The following is a 20,824-nucleotide window of genomic DNA, read 5'->3' on the forward strand; positions in this document are numbered from 1 at the left end:
TTTCCTTCTAATTTTACACTCTATCAATGTATCCCTTAAATGAATGTTCTACTTTTGCTTACTTTCAAACTATACATAAATGGAGTATGCAATTATACTCCTTTAAAACTTACTTTCTTCACTCAATAGTTTGTTTGTGATCCACATTTGTGTTACTCTACATAACCTTGGTTTATTTTGAAAATGTATTTGTATTTATTGATTGATTCTACTATTGATTGGTACTTAAATTGTACTTCATCTATTTTTTGCTATTTATAACAACAGTTATTAATATTCTTGAGTGTATATTCCAGTATAAATGGATGACTTTCTCTAAAGTACAGTTGTTCCATTTCAGCACTATAAAATATTTGGCTGGATAACTTTTGTTGGCATGTATGGGAGGGTGTTGCTCCGTGCTTTGTAGGATGTTTAGTAATATCCCCGGCCTATACTCACTAGGTGTCAGTAACTCAGCCCCTCTCCGATTTTGGGCTGTCTCCCAATTGTGAAGACAACCAAAAATGTCTTCACACATTCCTATATGTCTTTTGAGGGACAAAATTGCACCCAGTTGAGAACCACTGTCACAAAAACATGAAAAACCCATGAAGAATTGTCACCTAATGCTTCATCTTAATGTTTTCATCTTCATCCTTGGTTACCTCTGAAGCAGGTATTGGAGAATAAGTCTTCCAGGGAACATGGGACACGGAGTTGGAGAGGTTTTTGTTATTATTAATTTTGCTGACCAGATAGTTCACAATTCTCACCATGTAGATTTGTGGCCAGTTGTACTTCCTGACCCCTTGTGGTTGAGTGAGGTGTACAACTAGTTATGGCCATGAGTTGTGAGAAAAACAGGTCTTCCCTGGGCTAGAGCATTTAATGGCTGGTGCAAAACACAACCCCCATCCGACTTCTTTTCCTCACCTAGATTAGTGTCCTGCAGCATTCAAAATGGTAGCTGGTTTGTCTGCTTAGGTTGGTAAGAGACTGCTATGAGTCAAATACACACACCAACACCCAACAGTCATATACGATGTGCGAGAATGAAATCTTCACTTTAAACAACCAAGATTACAATGATCACTTTTTATAGAAACTGTTACAGAGCGTGTTGTGAAAACTAGTACCTAGAATTAGGGTTGCATCATAATTTTTAAACAGAAACCTAAAACATATCACTGAAAGCAAGAAGAAAGAAAACTGTTATGGAGAGCTGAAAACATGACAATCCACGTTTTATAGAGGCAAAATATTTGACAATATTTTTGCTTGTGGTGAGTTAAAAAGCAGGTAATATACTTAGTACATATTATGACTTTAGGGTTAGAGGTTACAAAAAGAATGGCAATAGCATATTCACTTCTATTTGATTGTGTTTGTTATGGTTCCTCTAAGAAAAAAACAAATCTCGCATTTGCAACTAGGAATTCGAGAGAATAGAAAGAGTTCTTGGGAATTTAGGAGCTTAGAGAGCTGGACATAGCAACTTCTCAATCCTAAAGAGTTAAATATAGAATTGAGAAGTGTTCTCAGCAAGAGACGCCAATTAGAGCTCAGTATAATGGCAAACATAACATTTAAGTTATATTCAGACACCCATGGCTAAAATCTCCAAATGGTTTGAAATTTGGAGGAAATCTTAACAGCAGAAAAAAAATTCCCAAGGTTAAGGATATTGCTTTCCTATTACACTGATAAGCTTAGAATATCCACACTAAATTAAGAGGAAAGGCATATGTAGAAAAGATCGATGCATATGATAAGGACACATTAAACTATTCAAGATCAAAGGGATAAGAAGGTAAGTTTTTGAAGCCAGATTTTGAAGAATCTGTCTGCCAAAGACACAATGTACCAGAACTAAAAATGTTTTTGACTGTATGTTCAAACATTCTTAGGATCTAAGCCTTTTACAAACAGGAAACATTTCCCCAACTCCCTGTTCCATGTTCCCTGGGGGACTTACTCTCCAATGCCTAGGTCAGGTGTGGCCAAGGATTAGCATAGAAACAGAAGTGTGAGAAGACAACTCTCCAAAGGCTTCTCGTGTTTCTTTCTGTCTTGCTAGTGGAGGCACTAACTGACATTGTTTTGGACTATCTTAGCAAAGATATTTGTATAGCAAACAGCTTTGGAACATCAAGATAATGTCTCTTCAGGCAAAAGTCAGGAACGTTTTCTGTCCAGTACAATAAATATAATATCTTCCTCGGGATTAGACATTCTTACTGCCCATTATCAAAGACTTGAGTTTTCTAAATTCATGGTTCTGCTTCTGTAATACAACATGCTGTGTGCGCAGGAATCAGCTGTCTCTTTTTGTATCACTCTGTGGGAATGAGGACTCCAGGAACAGGAACAGGAAAATGCTGATATTCTGCCTAGTGCTATTGCTGTGAATAATAAGTTCTTTGTGTCTATCTCAGAATTCTCATGTTTTCTGCCAGCATCTATGAAACTGTGGCAGACTAACTTGTTAGTTTGCAAGTATGGTGCAATCTCAGACCCTTCACAGAAACATACACACACACACACACACACACACACACACACACACACACAAACTGAAACAGGAAATTTCTTGAAGAGAAAGGAAATTCAGTCTTAAAAAATCTTTGCTAATCACTAATCTCCGGGTAGGGAGGGAGGTCTTTGAAATATCTGCCCAACAAAATTTTGGAATTGAGACAGACATGAATTTTTTGTGTTCTCTATTACTCTTTTCTAAATAGCAGTGCTTAGTACTATTACACTTTCCCTAAACCACAATTGTATATTGCAACTGTGGAGAATATACAACTTGTATTTTTAGTTTAACAGGATTCATACCTGTAATTGAAGTTATAACCTATCATATCTCCCCCAGATGCAATGGTGTTTAAGTGTGTTGATATAGCCAAATAGAATACTTAAAGTGAGTATATTTTGTTAGTGAGAAGGGAATTATATCAAGTATTTGGTGACCAGAAAGAAGACCATGATAGACTTACCAAGTGTCTACATTTATCCCAGTGACCTCGTAGGTCCTATTTTGGTACATTGTTCTATTTGTATTCCTTTATAATTCCACTTTGTTGTAATTATTATAGCTTTATTGAAAGTCTTGAAATATAATAATTTCTTCCAATTTTTTCTTCAAATACATCTTGATAGCAAGGTCCTTTTTACTTGTATGTAAGTGTTAAAATTCAGATTATCAATTTAAACACATGCACACACACATACAGGCACATGAACACATCGATTGTCAGGATTTTTATTGGGATGATTTTCCATCTATAGACCAATTTTGGAGAACTGCCATGGTTACACTATTGGAATTTGTAGCCTAGAAATATTGTATAATCCTCCATTTATTTAGGCCTTATTTACTGATTCTCAATTATTTTGTATGTTTCCATAAAAACATTCTTCATAAAATATATTTTTAAAAATCTTGCTTAAATTTATCTAGATATTCTTTGTTTTGATACTATAAGAAATCAGATCATTCCATTTCTGTTTGTTTATTTTATGTAGAAACATATTAGTATCTTTATTGATTTTAGTTTCTTCACAAACTTCTTTACTTAAAATACCATTTAACCATAGTAGCTTTTAGATATTTTTTCATACCGTCATATATTAATGACTTGTTATTGTTTTCTAATTTATTTACTTTCATTTGTTTTTCATGTTTTATTCTACCTGGGCATGACTTAAAACTATTAAGTGGAAAATGTTTTCAGTTGTAATAGTAAGACACATTATATTGCCTATTTTCTCAAAGGGAGTACTGTTAATATGTCACCATTAAGTAAGATAATTGTCATTTTTTTTTTTTTTTTTTTTTTTTTTTTGAGAGGGAGCCTTGCTCTGTCGCCCAGGCTGGAGTGCACTGGCACAATCTCAGCTCACTGCAAGCTCTGCCTCCCAGGTTCACGCCATTCTCCTGCCTCAGCCTCCCAAGTAGCTGGGACTACCGGTGCCCGCCACCATGCCTGGCTAATTTTTTGTATTTTTAGTAAAGACAGGGTTTCACTGTGTTAGCCAGGATGGTCTCAAACTCCTGACCTCGTGATCCGCCCACCTCAGCCTCCCAAAGTGCTGGGATTACAGGCGTGAGCCACTGCGCCCGGCCATACAGGTACACGCCACCACACCTGGCTAATTTCTTTTGTATTTTTAGTAGAGATGGGGTTTCACCATGTTGGCCAGGCTGGTCTCAAACTCCTGACCTCAGGTGATCCACCTACCTCAGCCTCCCAAATTGCTGGGATTACAGGCGTGAGTCACCACGCCCGGTCTCATCTATTATATTGCAAGTTATTACCACCCAATTACAGAAGTAGATGCCTTTGACTTTATATTAACAAAGTATAATGTAGTTAACTAATTAGTTAAAATTGATTAAAGTAGCATAGAAATATTTTCAGGGTATAGCTATATTTTGAAAACCACCTTTAGCACAGCTCCCTGACAAACTCTCTCTGATAGAAAGTTCTATACTATGCTGTTTATACTATGGCTATTGAGCCGTAAAATGTGCCTAGTGCAACTAAGGAACCAAGTTATTATTTTATTTAAGTTTAATTAATGTAATTCAAATAGCCATATGTAGCTATGGGTTTCGATCTAATGGATATCACAGACTTAGATTAATTATCTCAACCAAACAGTGGCTATATGTAGCACAAACTTACAACTAATAGTATTAAGATTTAAGAGAAAAAAAGAGTTAAAAAAGTCAAGAAACCTTTTTAAAATCTCTTCACTTTTCTCAAACAAATTTCCAAAATTTTAATCATTGCAAAAGCAGAAGGGAGAAATCTATCATTATCCTCAAAACAGTGAGACATTGTTCATCTCCATGGTACACCCAGAATTTTTCTCCTCTTAAGTGATATTTTTGTGGCCATGCCTATACGTAACATAAAACATTTCTGCTTTGTCACATACTTCATTAGAAAAATTCTTGGCCGGGCACGGTGGCTCAAGCCTGTAATCCCAGCACTTTGGGAGGCTGAGGCAGGCAGATCATGAGGTCAAGAGATCGAGATCATCCTGGCCAACATGGTGAAACCCCATGTCTACTAAAAATACAAAAATTAGCTGGGTATGGTGGCGCGTACCTGTAGTCCCTGCTACTTAGGAGGCTGAGGCAGGAGAATTGCTTGAACCCGGGAGGCGGAGGTTGCAGTGAGTTGAGATCACGCCACTGCACTTCAGCCTGGTGATACAGCAAGACTCCGTCTCAAAAAAGAAAAGAAAGAAAAGAAAAGAAAAGAAAAGAAAAGAAAAGAGAAAATTCCTCCCGCATTTTGGTTGACTACTAAGGAATCTGATAAGCTCATCTGCTCAAGAGTAGTAATAGTGTCTGTAGTTTAAGAGAATGCTCCTCCAAACCTATTTACATAGCTTGGAACTTCCAGAAATCTTATCTTGTAAAAACAATGAATTTCAAATAGCCTTCTGCCAAGGAATATGTCTTTATGAAGGGTCAGTCTTTCACAATGCTATAATAAACCATGTATCAAGAAAGGCCCCGAGGATTGGAAGAAAATAAAGAATACCAGAAGCAAAATTATATGTGCTTACTAATATCCAACATTCAATGAGGCTTGCTACTCTCTGACTTCTGTTGAAAAAGAGGGATGTGGCGGAATAACCACAAGATTAAGCCTAGCATGGATATCGATGACCAAACAGTCACTCATCTCTGCTTCTCAAGTATGGTTTCTAGTGTGTGTTTTGATTCTCCGTGATGTTTGCACCCCATTAAGTTCTCATTTTGGTCTTCAACTTAACAAGATTAATTTAATGGATCATATCTTACACTTAATAAAATCGTTTTTATTAAAATATGATTTACTATCTGACTTTTTGTCTGCCACTTCCTAGGATGGAAATGGAGCTTTAAACTGTCCATCAAACTTATGAGAAAAATACTTCAAAGAAATTGTGTGGGCTGTTGGAATTTGGCATTTTGGGCATGAACATAAAGAAACCTCTTAATCCAACCAGGCTTTCTTTGAAAGGTTGTGTAATATAATTTGATGAGATCATTAAATCTCCTTTTAGTTGTCCTCACCACATCTATCCACTTGTAGAATATTAACCTTTTATCTGAGGTGAGAACAGATTTACCAAATATAGTCTACAAAACATAGCCTATCTCTACAGAGATACCAAATATAACCTAACTTCAGGAACAAAAGGACAAAGAAATCCAGAAGCTATTTCTATAAAGGTAGTTATTCATTTGTGTAAGTTAATTGAGAAATTAAAATGAGAAGCCACGATACTGTCAAGATTTTAACCCACTTTCACAACAGTGTTTCTATTTCTGCACATGGTACCGTTTTACTGCCTGAGAGATTAGAGAAGACAGAATATACTGTAATGCCCTTGAAATATTTTGACTACATCTTGAATTCCAGATATCTTTAATGACTTGATTGGATGATTCTTAAAAAGCAATGATTTTATTCCCTTCATAAATTAAAAGAAAATCACATTAAGTAGAGAGTGAGGCAAGAAGAGAAGGAAGTGGTTTGACTTTTTAAAAGCAGTTTGGAAAGAGAAATGGGTGTCTGCTGACATCGAAGCAGCAGCTAGGACTTCATTCACTACTTCTAATCATACTCCCTATGCCAAAATCAGACAAGCTCAGACATTATAATGAACCGAGATTTAAAACATTAGGGGGGAAAAAACTAGTTGAACTCATAATTAAAGCCAAGACTTGTTGTTTGAAACTGGAAATCTCCCACTATGAATTTTAAAATTTGCAATATAAGCGAACTGAGTTTTATTAATTATTGCAGCAATAGGAAACACTGCACAGATAATTCTGGAAAGGTTTCATTTGAGAGTAAATTAGCAGGTTTTTTATTTGTTTGTTTGCTGTCGATGGTTTGGGCTTAGAGTGCCTAGGGCAGAATTACAGAACTAGAATGTGACTTTGAGTTGCTTCAATTATTAAGGTGAGAATCGGTAAAGAGAGTTCTGAGTAAAGAAGAAAACATTATGCGAGTCACAAAACATTCTACAATAGCAATCCCATAGTTGATGGATTTATGGTAATGGTTCTCAGTCTTTCCTAACTGATGAGAAGAGCTGTTCAGCCACTAAAGCAGCCATGTTCAGATGTATACCACTGTTGTGATTTCTAGATAACATTATCATCTCAGAAAAAATAGTTTGGGATTGGACCATGGACTTATCTTCCTATTCCTTTTACGGAGTGATGAGTTCATTTCATTTGAGTTGAGCGATGGATCATTTGACACGAGAGCAGCTGCAGAACGGGACTGAGACTGTAGAGAATACATGCATGAGACTGGCAACACACAGTGACTAGTATCAAAATGACATGGAGCCTTCCTAAAATACTTAGTGTCATAATCTGAATTACTAAACCCAGGTAAAGAAGAATCCATTTGCATCTGCCTTAGACAGCCAGGTGACTGTCTCCTTAAGTCTAAAGATGGGTTGTTTTACATGGACACTGATAGTTATCCAAGTGTATTGGTCAGCTCAGACTTCCATAACAAAATGTCACAGATCGGGTGGCATAAGGAACAAAAATTTATTTCCTTGCAGTTCTGGGGACTAGTTCAAGATTGATACGCTAGCAGGGTTGATTTCTGGTGCAGCCTCTGTGATTTGTAGATGTCTCTCTTAGTGCTATGTCCTCATATGACTTTCCTCTGGGCATGGGTTGAGAGAAAAAAAAAAAAATCCCTGATGTCTATTCCTCTTCTTACAAGGACACTAATCTCATCAGATTAGGGCCCCATCATTATGACTTCATTTAACCTTAATCACTTCCTTAAAGACTCTATCCCCATATATAGTCATATTGAGGTTCAGGTACTTGAGCTATTTTCTATGTAAATATAATTTTTTTTGTCTTTGGCCAAGTGACCAACTCTAATGAGGGCAATCAAATCTACCATCTGGGCTATGTTAAGCTCCTTTAGTGAAGATATTCTAAGGGTGAACTGAGATCTATTATAGTAGAACCAGTCTGATAATTTCCCAAATTTCTCTATGCCCACGTAGCTACTTCATAATATTGTCTGTAAGTACTAAAAATTTATCTCTAAAATATCCAATTGGTACAGCATTTTTTGTCTGCAAGTCTAATTTTTAGTTGGAAACTTAACATGTATAACCTTCAGCAAATATTTTTCCATATCATGTGCTTTTTTAAGCTTCTATTCTGTTAATGGTACCTCAGGAATAGCTACATTATTTCAGGTATTTTAATTACTTTTTATTTTTTTGCTGAACCAGACTTTAGAAATAGAAAGACCTCTCTACATGGGATTAATTGATATTGGTCAAATAAATTGAGATTATGCATTCCTAGGACTGTTGAAATTTATCAGTACATTTATGCCTATCCCATAGAGATTCAGATAAATTTTAACAATTGCCTTTAACACAGACCAGGATAGTATCTTCTGCCTACTAGGGCTAATGTCTTCATTCGGCAGTCCAATTTTTAAGAAAATGTCAATTTGAGGCCCAGTATGTGCCTCTGTTGCTATAATACCAGCAGTTTGAGAGGCTGAGGCAGGTGGACTGCTAGAGCCTGGGAGTTTGAGACAAACCTGGGCAACACAGTGAGACTCATTTCTTAAAAAAAAAAAAAAAAAACTAAAATTAGCCATGTGTGGTAGTACATGCCTGTGGTCCTAGCTACCCAGGAGGCTGAAGCAGGATGATCCCCTGAGCCCAGGAGGTCAACACTGCAGTGAGCTGTGATCCCTGCCACTGCATTCAAGCCTAGGTGACAGAGTGAGACCCAGAAAAGAGGAAAAGAAGAGAAGAGAAGAGAAGAGAAGAGAAGAGAAGAGAAGAGAAGAGAAGAGAAGAGAAGAGGAAAAGGAAAAGAAAAAGGAAGGGAAAAGGGAAAGGGAAGGGAAGGGGGAAGGGGGAAGGGGAAGGGAGGGAGGGAGGGAGGGAGGAAGGTAGGAAAGAAGGAAGGAAGGAAGGAAGGAAGGAAGGAAGGAAGGAAGGAGAGAGAGAGAGAAAGAGAGAGAGAGAAAGAAAGAAAGAAAGAAAGAAAGAAAGAAAGAAAGAAAGAAAGAAAGAAAGAAAGAAAGAAAGAAAGAAAGAGAGAAAGAAAGAAAGGGAAAGAAGGAAAAGCAAGTGGTTATTTTCAGACATAATCAGAGGGAGAAGACAATTGATAGTTAGAAAAAGAAATTTGGGAGAAAAAGAGTAAAATTTTATAGTGTGGTAGCACAAAAAGCAAGAAAGGATACTGTGGGATAAAGAAAACGTTAAAAGAAAGAATTTGGCAAATTAATAAATGAGACAGTCTTTAGAGTGTTATGTTTTTTTTTTTTTTAATTAGCCATGGCCAAAGACTCCATTGTTATAGGTATTTTGGAATCAGAAGTCTATTTAGAATCTTCATATACCCTTTTAAAAACGCTTAGCACTTAATAAGGATGTTTCCCCTCCAGTTATTTCTAAGATAAACATTTTTACCTACACTGAAAATTTTCAAAGGGGCCAGTATAATTGCAAATATTATTGATGTAATTGTGACATATGGTAAGATATTTAAATAATTTCTGCTATATTAAGAATACATATCTGGAACAGGTGTCTAGCCTGGTAGAGACATGACTTAGGCCAAAATTTTTTAAAGCCCCTAAAATTGTACGACTTTCTGTTGTATGTATTCCTTCTGCACTTTACTAGGCCTGACCCCTGACTAGAGGGTTTGATATCTGTAGCCCATGTTCTAACTATCCATGAGTCTGAGAAGACAGATTTTGGGGCAATTTTGCTTCCCAAATCAACTCTTAGGAATACAAAGGCAGGATACAATCAACAGAACTCACATAAGTTTTTTGGATAGTGACCTAGAGCAAAGTTTATCCACTAAAAGACATTAATGTGATAGAAACTGAAACTTGTTAGGACTTACAGATGGTTCTAGTTGCAGATTTATTGAGAATCTCACTTGATTAATCATTCTAGAGGTTTTTTTTTTTTTTTTTTCATTTTTAGGAAAACATTTTTGACAAAACAGAACAAGACAAACGTGAGATTAGGTGAAAAATGGAATGTCACCAAGAATTTTTAAACAGATAATTCTAATGAGAAAATGTATTCTGAAAGGTAAACTGTAGTTTTCCAGGGACAAAATAAAACTAATTGTTTGAGAATTTTAATGTATTTGAGATTCCATCTCACCTTGGGTCAGGATCGTCAAGCACAAGAGATTAAATGGCCTCAAGAGATATTGCTAGAAGCTGTCTGTTTAAATGATCCTAGCCCGTGTCATGAATATTCACTGCTGACTCTCAATGCTTCCCCAAATTATAAAAAACTCCGTTCTCAAGTGAAGTATCCCATTACATTACAATCACACTGAGTTTAATTTGATTTCTATAGCAATGAAAAGCACCACACAGGTAATTCTGAAATGGTATCATGTTAAGGGAAATGAGTATACATTTTTCTTCCTTATGGGTTCCTCAAAATTTCTTCAAGTATTGCTTGATTTCTTAAGATGAGATTGTTTCCAAGTAAGAAAAGGTTCCAAGAGAAGGTTTTAGGCAAGCCACAGGAATTCTGTGGTTGTAATTGCAGAGCTAATGATCACACTTCTTCAGTCTTGCACCACTGGTGAGGATGTTTGCTTTGGAACCCAACACAAACATACTAAATAAATAAGATATACTGAGAGCTGGCCAAATGAAAAACAGTTACCAAAACTTAAAAGGAGAGAAGTAAATTAATGAAGGGATGAAGCTGGAGAGAAAGAAAGAGAAAATATAAGAGAAGAGGAAAGAAGTAAGGAGAAAAGAAAAATAATAGAAAGAAATTTTTTAAATCCCACTGAAACGATAATCAAGACAAAAACAGTAGCAGAGTATTATTTAAAACATAAGAGTAAAACACAAGAAGTTCAGAAACACTGAGGAATTCAAGCTGCACAGAAATCTAGAGGGGAGACTACTAACTTCTAAACATACATGGCTTTTCTCAACACCCATTGCTTTGAAGAATTCTGCATGCACTCTGACTGCCACCCTTAACTTTTTTTCTTACTAAACCCATAATCAATAGAAAAGTAAAGAAAATTAGAAGAAGGTGGAAAAACTAAAGAAGTATATGTAAAAAATAAAATGGAACTAGCCTTAGGAAAAAAAAAAAAATATGCCTTGGAGAAAAGGAAGAGGAGGATTAGAATACCTTGGAAAGGGTGGGAGTAGGCTGGTGGCTGTTGTTAGAATTTAAAGGTTTTGTTTGCTTTTTTATTTATAAATGAGCATATTATCAGATTTTTTGCATTTTTCCTAAAATGAGTTTATTTGCTTTATAATTAACTTTTTTGAAAATGAAAGCAAACAAACAGAAGTACTTTAAAATCTCTAGGATTATTGGGCTAGGAAAAAAAGGAAACAAAAGACAGGAGAGATATATCTGCTTTGGCCAAAATGTGCTGGGTACTTTGCTTAACTATATATATATATACATACACACACACACACACACATACTATCTTATTTTTATAAGACTACTAAGTATTTACACATTTTTGTGTACATTACATGCAGAAAAGTGCATCTTTTTTTTTTTCTTTTCTTTTTTTTTTATTATACTTTAAGTTCTAGGGTACATGTGCACAATGTGCAGGTTTGTTACATATATATACTTGTGCCATGTTGGTGTGCTGCACCCATCAACTCATCAGCACTCATCAACTCGTCATTTACATCAGGTATAACTCCCAATGCCATCCCTCCCCCCTCCCCCCTCCCCATAATAGGCCCCGGTGTGTGATGTTCCCCTACCAGAGTCCAAGTGATCTCATTGTTCAATTCCCACCTATGAGTGAGAACATGCGGTGTTTGGTTTTAAGTGTTCACAAAGTGATCATATCTATTTAACTATCACCTGGCTCAAAAAACAAAATATAATCAGCATCCTAGGCCTCATTTCAATTTTCTATCTTTGACTTATAACAATAAACACATATTAGTTGATTTCACAGATGAGGAACCTGAGATTTAAAGATAATATGGCCAGGTGTGGTGGCTCAAGCCTGTAATCCCAGCACTTTGGGAGGCCGAGGTGGGTGGATCACAAGGTCAGTATTTCAAGACAACCCTGGCCAACATGGTGAAACCCCGTCTCTACTAAAAAAAAAAAAAAAAAAAAAAAAAAAAACAGACAATTAGCCAGGCACTGTGACAAGCATCTGTAATTCCAGCTACTTGGGAGGCTGAGGCCGAAGAATCGCTTGAACCTGGGAGGCAGAGGTTGCAGTAAGCCAAGATTGCACCACTGCCCTCCAGCCTGGGTGACAGAGTAAGACTCATTCTCAGAAAAAAAAAAAAAAAAGAAAGAAAGAAAAGATAATACAAGACCACATCATTATTATGCAAGATTTTCAAATAATGATATTCTAATCATATTTTATGTTCTTTTATGATCTGGCCAATGACTACCTTCTGTCCAATTTTATTTGCTCAAAAATCCTTACTGTTTTACAATAAACATAGGCAAGCTCTTGCCTAGAGTCTTTCTAATTGAGTTTACTTCTACCCAGACTACATTGAGATATTTGTGTGGCTTACTTTTCTCATACAGGTCTTTGAGCAATTGCTGTCTCCTCAGAGACCACTGTTTATAAAACTGTTGCTCTTGGCCTATCTTCTAAAACTGATTTTTCTTTCTTTACATTACTCATCACTTCCTATATTATATTATATACTTTCATGTTTATCTGCTTATTATCTGCTACCTCACTAGAATGTAAAGTGTAGGTAGTTCATCAGTCTTGTTATTGGTCTAGCAATACATAGAATATTGTCTGATGCAGAGCAGGTGGCTCAGTAAGTATTGGTTAATTGAATTGTTAAGAAGAACAGTGGCAGTCATAAATCAAATCAAAGTCAAGGCAAGTAAGAGAAAATAATGAGAAATTGCTTATAAAATTTTGTCTCTCTCTAATCAATTAGCTGAATTCAAGAATGGGTCCTAATAGTCACTTTTTTCTTTTTTTCTTGAGACAGAGTTTCGCGTTCCACTCTTGTTGCCCAGGCTGGAGTGCAATGGCGTGATCTCGGCTCACCGCAACCTCTGCCTCCCGGGTTCATGTGATTCTCCCGCCTCAGCCTCCTGAGTAGCTGGGATAATAGGCGTGCACCACCATATCCAGCTAATTTTGTATTTTTAGTAGAGACGGGGTTTCTCCATGTTGGTCAGGCTGGTCTCGAACTCCCAACCTCAGGTGATCTGCCCGCCTCGGCCTCCCAAAGTGTTGCGATTACAGGCATAAGCCACCATGCCCAGCGATAGTCATTTTAAAAATTTCAACTTAATATGATATCAAAGCTAAAATGGCAACAAAAATATATGCATAAGCTACCTCAGAAGGAAGCAAACATAATAGCATTCTTTGTTTGAAAGAATATATGATAAGTACCCACAAAGTTGTTCTTACCATACATTAATATAAAAATGGCAGAAATCAAGAGAAGTGTAAAGGAAGTCTTCTGGAAATAACAAAGTAAAACAAGGAAACTTGTAAGCCTGGAAAGATATAACTTAGGTTAATATTATATGTCACAATGCTTTGTCCCGTTGGAAAGCAATCATCACATGAAGGGGAAAATTATGAGGAAATACACAACTGCATATACGCTATTTGAAAATCTAATTTAAACTTTCACTTCAGTGAGGTAGATTGAGTTCAGAGTCAGCAAAAATCTCCGTCCTCACTGGCTTGTCAAGGCACTGCACCCTGACAGCTATCTAGTTCAAATATCCTCATTGGGGAAGGTTATGACCAGCAGTGGTCATATCACACACAGATGGCAATGGTGAAGGAGGCCAGTGTCTTCAGAAAATCAATGTACTGAGAACAGACAAGAAAACGTGGAGAAGTGAGGAAAGAGACTAACGTTGACTTTCGTATTTCTCTCCTTCTTTAGGTCCTTTTATTTACGTCTGCCCTCAGGGTACATTTTTAGCTCCATTTTGGGGGAAAGTTGACTTGAGGGGTATCACCTGACGTTCCAAGAATGACCAGTAATTGAGAAGAAAAGAAAAATTTCCACTGCCAGTGTCAGATATAATCTTGCACCTTTCCCTGAAGCAACGTCTTTAACCTGGAATTCCAAAAACAAATGCCTCTACTTGTTTCTGTGTTGGTATTATTAACAGACGATTTTTTTTCAAGGTTTAGATTCACAGAGAAATTGTGCAGAACTGCAGATTTCCACTGTGCCCCTCATCCATTATTTTTCCTATTATTAAAATGGGACACTTGAGTGGTACATTTGTAAATAATAACAGACTGATATTTATACATTATAATTAATTAAAATATATAGTTCATTCAGATTTTCTTAATTTTAACCTAATTTCCTTTTTCTGTTCCAGGAGCCCATCCAGGATATCACATTGCACTTGGTAATCACGTCGCCTTAGGCTCCTCAGCATTGTGACAGCTTCTCATACTCTGTTACTGATGGCTCTCACAGTTTTGAAGAATACTTGCAAGGTATACTGTAGATGTCCTGCTAATACAGTTTGTGTGACATATTTCTCAGGATTACGCTGGAGTGATGTGTTTCAGAAGGGAGGCTACAGAGATAAAGTGTTATTTACATCCTATAATATCAAGAGTACATACTATCAATATGGATTATGAGTACTGATGTTGACCTGGATCATATGGCTGAAGTAGTACTTGCCAGATTTCTCCATTGTAAAGTTACTCTTTTATTTCCTTTCTATGCTGTACTCTGAAATGCACAGGCCACACCTAAGAGATGAGGAGTGATGCTTCCTATCTTCTAGGCTACAGTATGTACATAATTAATTTTAAATATTTCTGCATCAGAGATTTGTTCCTTCACCATTTATAATTCAGTGATTGACACCATTATCCTTTGTCTATATTCAGTAACAATTACTGTATACTTTTTTTTAATACAAGTTCTAGGGTACATGTGCACAACGTGCAGGTTTGTTACATATGTATACATGTGCCATGTTGGTGTGCTGCACCCATTAACTCGTCACTTACATAGGACCTCCCCCGCAACAATAGGACCCAGTATGTGATGCTCCCCTTCCTGTGTCCAAGTGATCTCATTGTTCAATTCCCACCTATGAGTGAGAACATGCGGTATTTGGTTTTGTGTTCTTGCGATAGTTTGCTGAGAATGATGGTTTCCAGCTGCATCCATCTCCCTACAAAGGACACGAACTCATCCTTTTTTATGGCTGCCTAGTATTCCATGGTGTGTATGTGCCACATTTTCTTCATCCAGTCTGTCACAGATGGACATTTGGGTTGATTTCAAGTCTTTGCTATTGTGAATAGTGCCGCTATAAACATACGTGTGCATGTGTCTTTGTTGCAGCATGACTTATAATCCTTTTGGTATATGCCCAGTAATGGGATGGCTGGGTTGAATGGTATTTCTACTTCTAGATCCTTGAGGAATCACCACACTGTTTTCCGCAATGGTTGAATTACTTTAAAGTCCCACCAACAGTGTGCAGAAGCTCTTTAGTTTAATTAGATCCCATTTGTCAATTTTGGCTTTTGTTGCCATTGCTTTTGGTGTTTTAGACATGAAGTCCTTGCCTATGCCTATGTCCTGAATGGTAATCCCTAGGTTTTCTTCTAGGGTTTTTATGGTTTTAGGTCTAACGTTTAAGTCTCTAACCCATCTTGAATTAATTTTCGTATAAGGAGTAAGGAAAGGATCCAGTTTCAGCTTTCTGCTTATGGCTAGCCAATTTTCCCAGCACCATTTATTAAATAGAGAATCCTTTCCCCATTTCTTGTTTTTGTCAGGTTTGTCAAAGATCAGATGGTTGTAGATGGGTGGTATTATTTCTGACGGCTCTGTTCTGTTCCATTGATCTATATCTCTGTTTTGGTACCAATACCATGCTGTTTTGTTTATTGTAGCCTTGTAGTAGACTTTGAAGTCCGGTAGTGTGATGCCTCCAGCTTTATTCTTTTGGCTTAGGATTATCTTGGCAATGTGGGCTCTTTTTTGGTTCCATATGAACTTTAAAGTATTTTTTTCCAATTCTGTGAAGAAAGTCATTGGTAGCTTAATGAGGATGGCATTGAATCTATAAATTACCTTGGGCAGTATGGCCATTTTCACGATATTGATTCTTCCTATCCATGAGCATGGTATGTTCTTCCATTTGTTTGTGTCCTCTTTTATTTCACTGAGCAGTGGTTTGTAGCTCTCCTTGAAGAGGTCCTTTACATCCCTTGTAAGTTGGATTCCAAGGTATTTTATTCTCTTTGAAGCTATTGTAAATGGGAGTTCATTCATGATTTGGCTCTCTGTTTGTCTGTTTCTGCTGTATAAGAATGTTTGTGAGTTTTGCACATTGATTTTGTATCCTGAGACTTTGCCGAAGTTTCTTACCAGCTTAAGGAGATTTTGGGCTGAGACAATAGTGTTTTCTAAATATAAAATCATGTCATCTGCAAACAGGGACAATTTGACTTCTTCTTTTCCTAACTGAATACCCTTTATTTCTTTCTCTTGCCTGATTGTCCTAGCCAGAACTTCCAACACTATGTTGAATAGCAGTGGTGAGAGAGGACATCCCTGTCTTGTGCCAGTTTTCAAAGGGAATGCTTCCAGTTTTTGCCCATTCAGTATGATATTGGCTGTGGGTTTGTCATAAATAGCTGTTATTATTTTGAGATACTTTCCATCAATACTGACTTTATTGAGTGTTTTTAGCATGAAGGGCTGTTACTGTATACTTTCAAATTGATTGAAGTTTAACAAGAATAAATAAATATATAGCTGAACTCAAAAAAATAAATAAATAAAAGAGAGAGAGAGAGAAAGCCCAGTTTCCAGAATTAAAAAGATGAAAGAAAAAAAATGTCCTTTAACATATAAAGGAAATTCCCTTCCATTTCTAGTTTTCTGGATGTTTTTATCATGGAAAGGTGTTGAATTTTGGCAGCTGTCTCTTATCAATTGAGATGATCGTATTTTGTTCATTTATGTTTTTCCCCCCTTCATTCTATTAATGTAGAGTATTACATTGATGTTCTTATATTGACTAATCCTTGAATCTTGGAATAAATCCCACTAGGTCATGGTGTATAATCCTTTTACTATACTGTTGGATCCAGGTTGACAGTATTTCATTCAGGGCTTTTGTATCTACATTCATAAAGAATATTGTCCAGTAATTTTCTTGTGATGTCTTATCTGGCTTTAATATCAGGCTAATGTTAGGCTAATAGTAATGAGTTGGAAAATTTTCCTTCCTTTTCTGTAATTTTAAGCTTTTCAGAAGGATTGCTGTTCATTTTTTATTAAATGTTTGGAATGATTGATAAAATGTACCAGTGAAGTTATCTGAATTTTTTTTTTGTTGAGAGGCTTTTAATTACTAATTCAATCTATTTGCTTATCATAGATCTGTTGTGATTTTCTAATTCCTCTTGGGTGAAGTTAAGTAATTTATATGTCTAGAAATGTGCCCATTTCATTTAGGTTATATAATTTGTTAGCATACATTTTTTATAGTAGTGTCATAATTTTTATAACTTTAAGGTCAATAATATTTCCACTTTCATTTCTGATTTGTGTCTTCTTTTTTCTTTGTTACCCTAACTAAAAGTTTGTTAATTTTATTAATCTTTTAAAATAATCAAATTTTGATTTTACTGATTCTCCCTATTATTTTTCTATATTCTATTTAATTTATCTTTGTTGTATTGTTTATTATTTCCTTTCTTCTGCTACCTTTTGGCTTGTTTATGGCTCTTTCTCTAATTCCTCAGAATGTAGAGCTAGGCTATTGTTTTTAGATCTGATTTCTTTTTCAATGCAGGCATTTATAGCTATAAATTTTTTTCTGTGCACTTTCTTAGCTGCATTCCTTAAATTGTAGTATGTTGTGTTATCATTTTTATTCATTTTGAAAAATTGACTTATTTAATATGTGATTACCTCTTTGACCTTTTTTTTGTTTTTCTGTTTAAGAGTTTGTTGTTTAATTTACATGTGTTTGTGAATTTTCTGGTTTTCTTTCCAATATTGATTTGTAGTTTCACTTCAATGTGCTCATAAAAGATACTTTGTGAGGCCGGGCGCGGTGGCTCAAGCCTGTAATCCCAGCACTTTGGGAGGCCGAGACGGGCGGATCACGAGGTCAGGAGATCGAGACCATCCTGGCTAACACGGTGAAACCCTGTCTCTACTAAAAAAAATACAAAAAACTAGCCGGGCGAGGCGGTGGGCGCCTGTAGTCCTAGCTACTCGGGAGGCTGAGGCAGGAGAATGGCGTAAACCTGGGAGGTGGAGCTTGCAGTGAGCTGAGATCCGGCCACTGCACTCCAGCCTGGGCGACAAAGCGAGACTCCATCTCAAAAAAAAAAAAAAAAAAAAAAAAAAAGATACTTTGTGAGGATTCCTGGGCAAGATGGCTGAATAGGAACAGCTCCACTCTACAGCTCCCAGCAAGATCAATGCAGAAGGTGGGTGATTTCTGCATTTCCAACTGAGGTACCCCGTTCATCTCATTGGGACTGGTTAGACAGTGGGTGCAGCCCACGGAGGGTGAGCCAGAGCAGGATGGGGTGTCGCCTCACCCGGGAAGTGCAAGGGGTTGGGGAACTCCCTCCCCTAGCCAGGGGAAGCTGTGAGGGACCGTGCCATTCCACCCCAGATACAACACTTTTCCCATGGTCTTCACAACCTACAGACCAGGAGATTCCCTTGGGTGCCTATACCACCAGGGCCCTGGATTCAAGCACAAAAATGGGCAGCTGTTTGGGCAGACACTGGGCTAGCTGCAGGAGTTTTTTTAAATATCCCAGTGGTACCTAGAACACCAGTGAGACAGAACCTTTCATTCCCTTGGAAAGGGGTCTAAAACCAGGGAGCCAAGTGGTCTAGCTCAGCAGATTCCACCCCCACGGAGCCCTTCAAGCTAAGATCCATTGGCTTGAAATTCTTGCTGTCAGCACATCAGTCTGAAGTCGACCTGCAATGCTCAAGCTTAGTGGAGGGAGGGGGTCCACCATTACTGAGGCTTGAGTAGGTGGTTTTCCTCTCACAGTGCAAACAAAGCTGTCAGAGGTTCAAACTGGGTGGAGCCCACCACTGTAGCCTGGCAAAGGCACTGTAGCCAGACTGCCTCTCTAGATTCCTCCTCTCTGGGCAGGGAATCTCTGACAGAAAGGCAATGGACTCAGTCAGGGGCTTATAGATCAAACTTCCATCTCCCTGGGACAGAGCACTTGGGGGAAGGGACGGCAGTGGGTGCAGCTTCAGCAGACTTAAACATGCCTGCCTGCCTGCCTGCCTGCTCTGAAGAGAGCAGAAGATCTCCCAGCACAGTGCTCGAACTCTGCTAACGGACAGACTGCCTCCTCAAGTGGGTCCCTGACCCCAGTGCCTCTTGACTAGGAGACACCTCCTAGCAGGGGTAGACAGACACCTCATACAGGAGAGCTCCAACTGGCATCTGGCAGGCACCCCACTGGGATGAAGCTTCCAGAGGAAGGAACAAGCAGTAATATTTCCTGTTCTGCAGCCTCCACTGGTGATACACAGACAAACAGTGCCTGGAGTGGACCTCTAGGAAACTCCAGCATACCTGCAGAGAGGCCTGTTAGAAAGAAAACTAACAAACAGAAAGGAATAGCATCAACATCAACAAAAAGGACATCCACACATAAACCACATCCAAAAGTCACCAACATCAAAGAACAAAGGTAGATAAATCCACGAAGATGAGTAAACACCAGTGCAAAAAGGCTGAAAATACCAAAAACCAGAACACCTCTTCTTCTCCAAAGGATCACAACTCCTCACCAGCAAGGAAACAAAACTGGATGGAGAATGAGTTTGACAAATTGACAGAAGTAGGCTTCGGAAGGTTGGTAATAATAAACTCCTCCAAGCTAAGGGAGCATGTTCTAACCCAATGTAAGGAAGCTAAGAACCATGAAAAAATTGCTAACTAGAATAACCAGTTTAGAGAAGAACATAAATGACCTGATGGAGCTGGAAAACACAGCATGAGAATTTTGTGAAGCATACACAAGTAACAATAGCTGAATCGATCCAGTGGAAGAAAGGATATCAGATATTGAAAATCAACTTGATGAAATAAAGCATGAAGACAAGATTAGAGAAATAAGAATGAAAAGGAACCAACAAAGCCTCCAAGAAATTTGGGGCTACGTGAAAAGACCAAACCTACATTTGATTGGTGTACCTGAAAGTGACGGGAAGAATGGAACCAAGTTGGAAAACACTCTTCAGGATATTATCCAGAACTTCTCCAACCTAACAAGACAGGACAACATTCAAATTCAGGAAATACAGAGAATACCAGAAATATACTCCTTGAGAAGAGCAACCCCAAGAAACATAATCATCAGATTCACGAAGGTTGAAATGAAGGAAAAAACATTAAGGGGATCCAGAGAAAAAGGTCGGGTTACCCACAAAGGGAAGCCAATCAGACTAACAAAAGATCTCTCTGCAGAAACCTTACAAGACAGAAGAGAGTGGAGTCCAATATTCAACATTTTTTAAAAAAAGAATTTTCAAACCAGAATTTCATACCTAGGCAAATTGAGCTTTATTAGCAAAGGAGAAATAAAATCCTTTACAGACAAGCAAATGCTGAGAGCTTTTGTCACCAGCAGGCCTGCCTTACAAGGGCTGTGAAAGGAAGCACTAAATATGGAAAGGAAAAACTGGTACCAGCCATTGCAAAAACATACCAAATTGTAAAGATCATTGACAGTATGAAGAAACTGCCTCAGCTAATGGCCAAAATACTAGCT

The sequence above is a fragment of the Theropithecus gelada genome, chromosome 12 (assembly GCF_003255815.1).
Source record: "Theropithecus gelada isolate Dixy chromosome 12, Tgel_1.0, whole genome shotgun sequence".
Classification (NCBI taxonomy): Eukaryota; Metazoa; Chordata; class Mammalia; order Primates; family Cercopithecidae; genus Theropithecus; species Theropithecus gelada.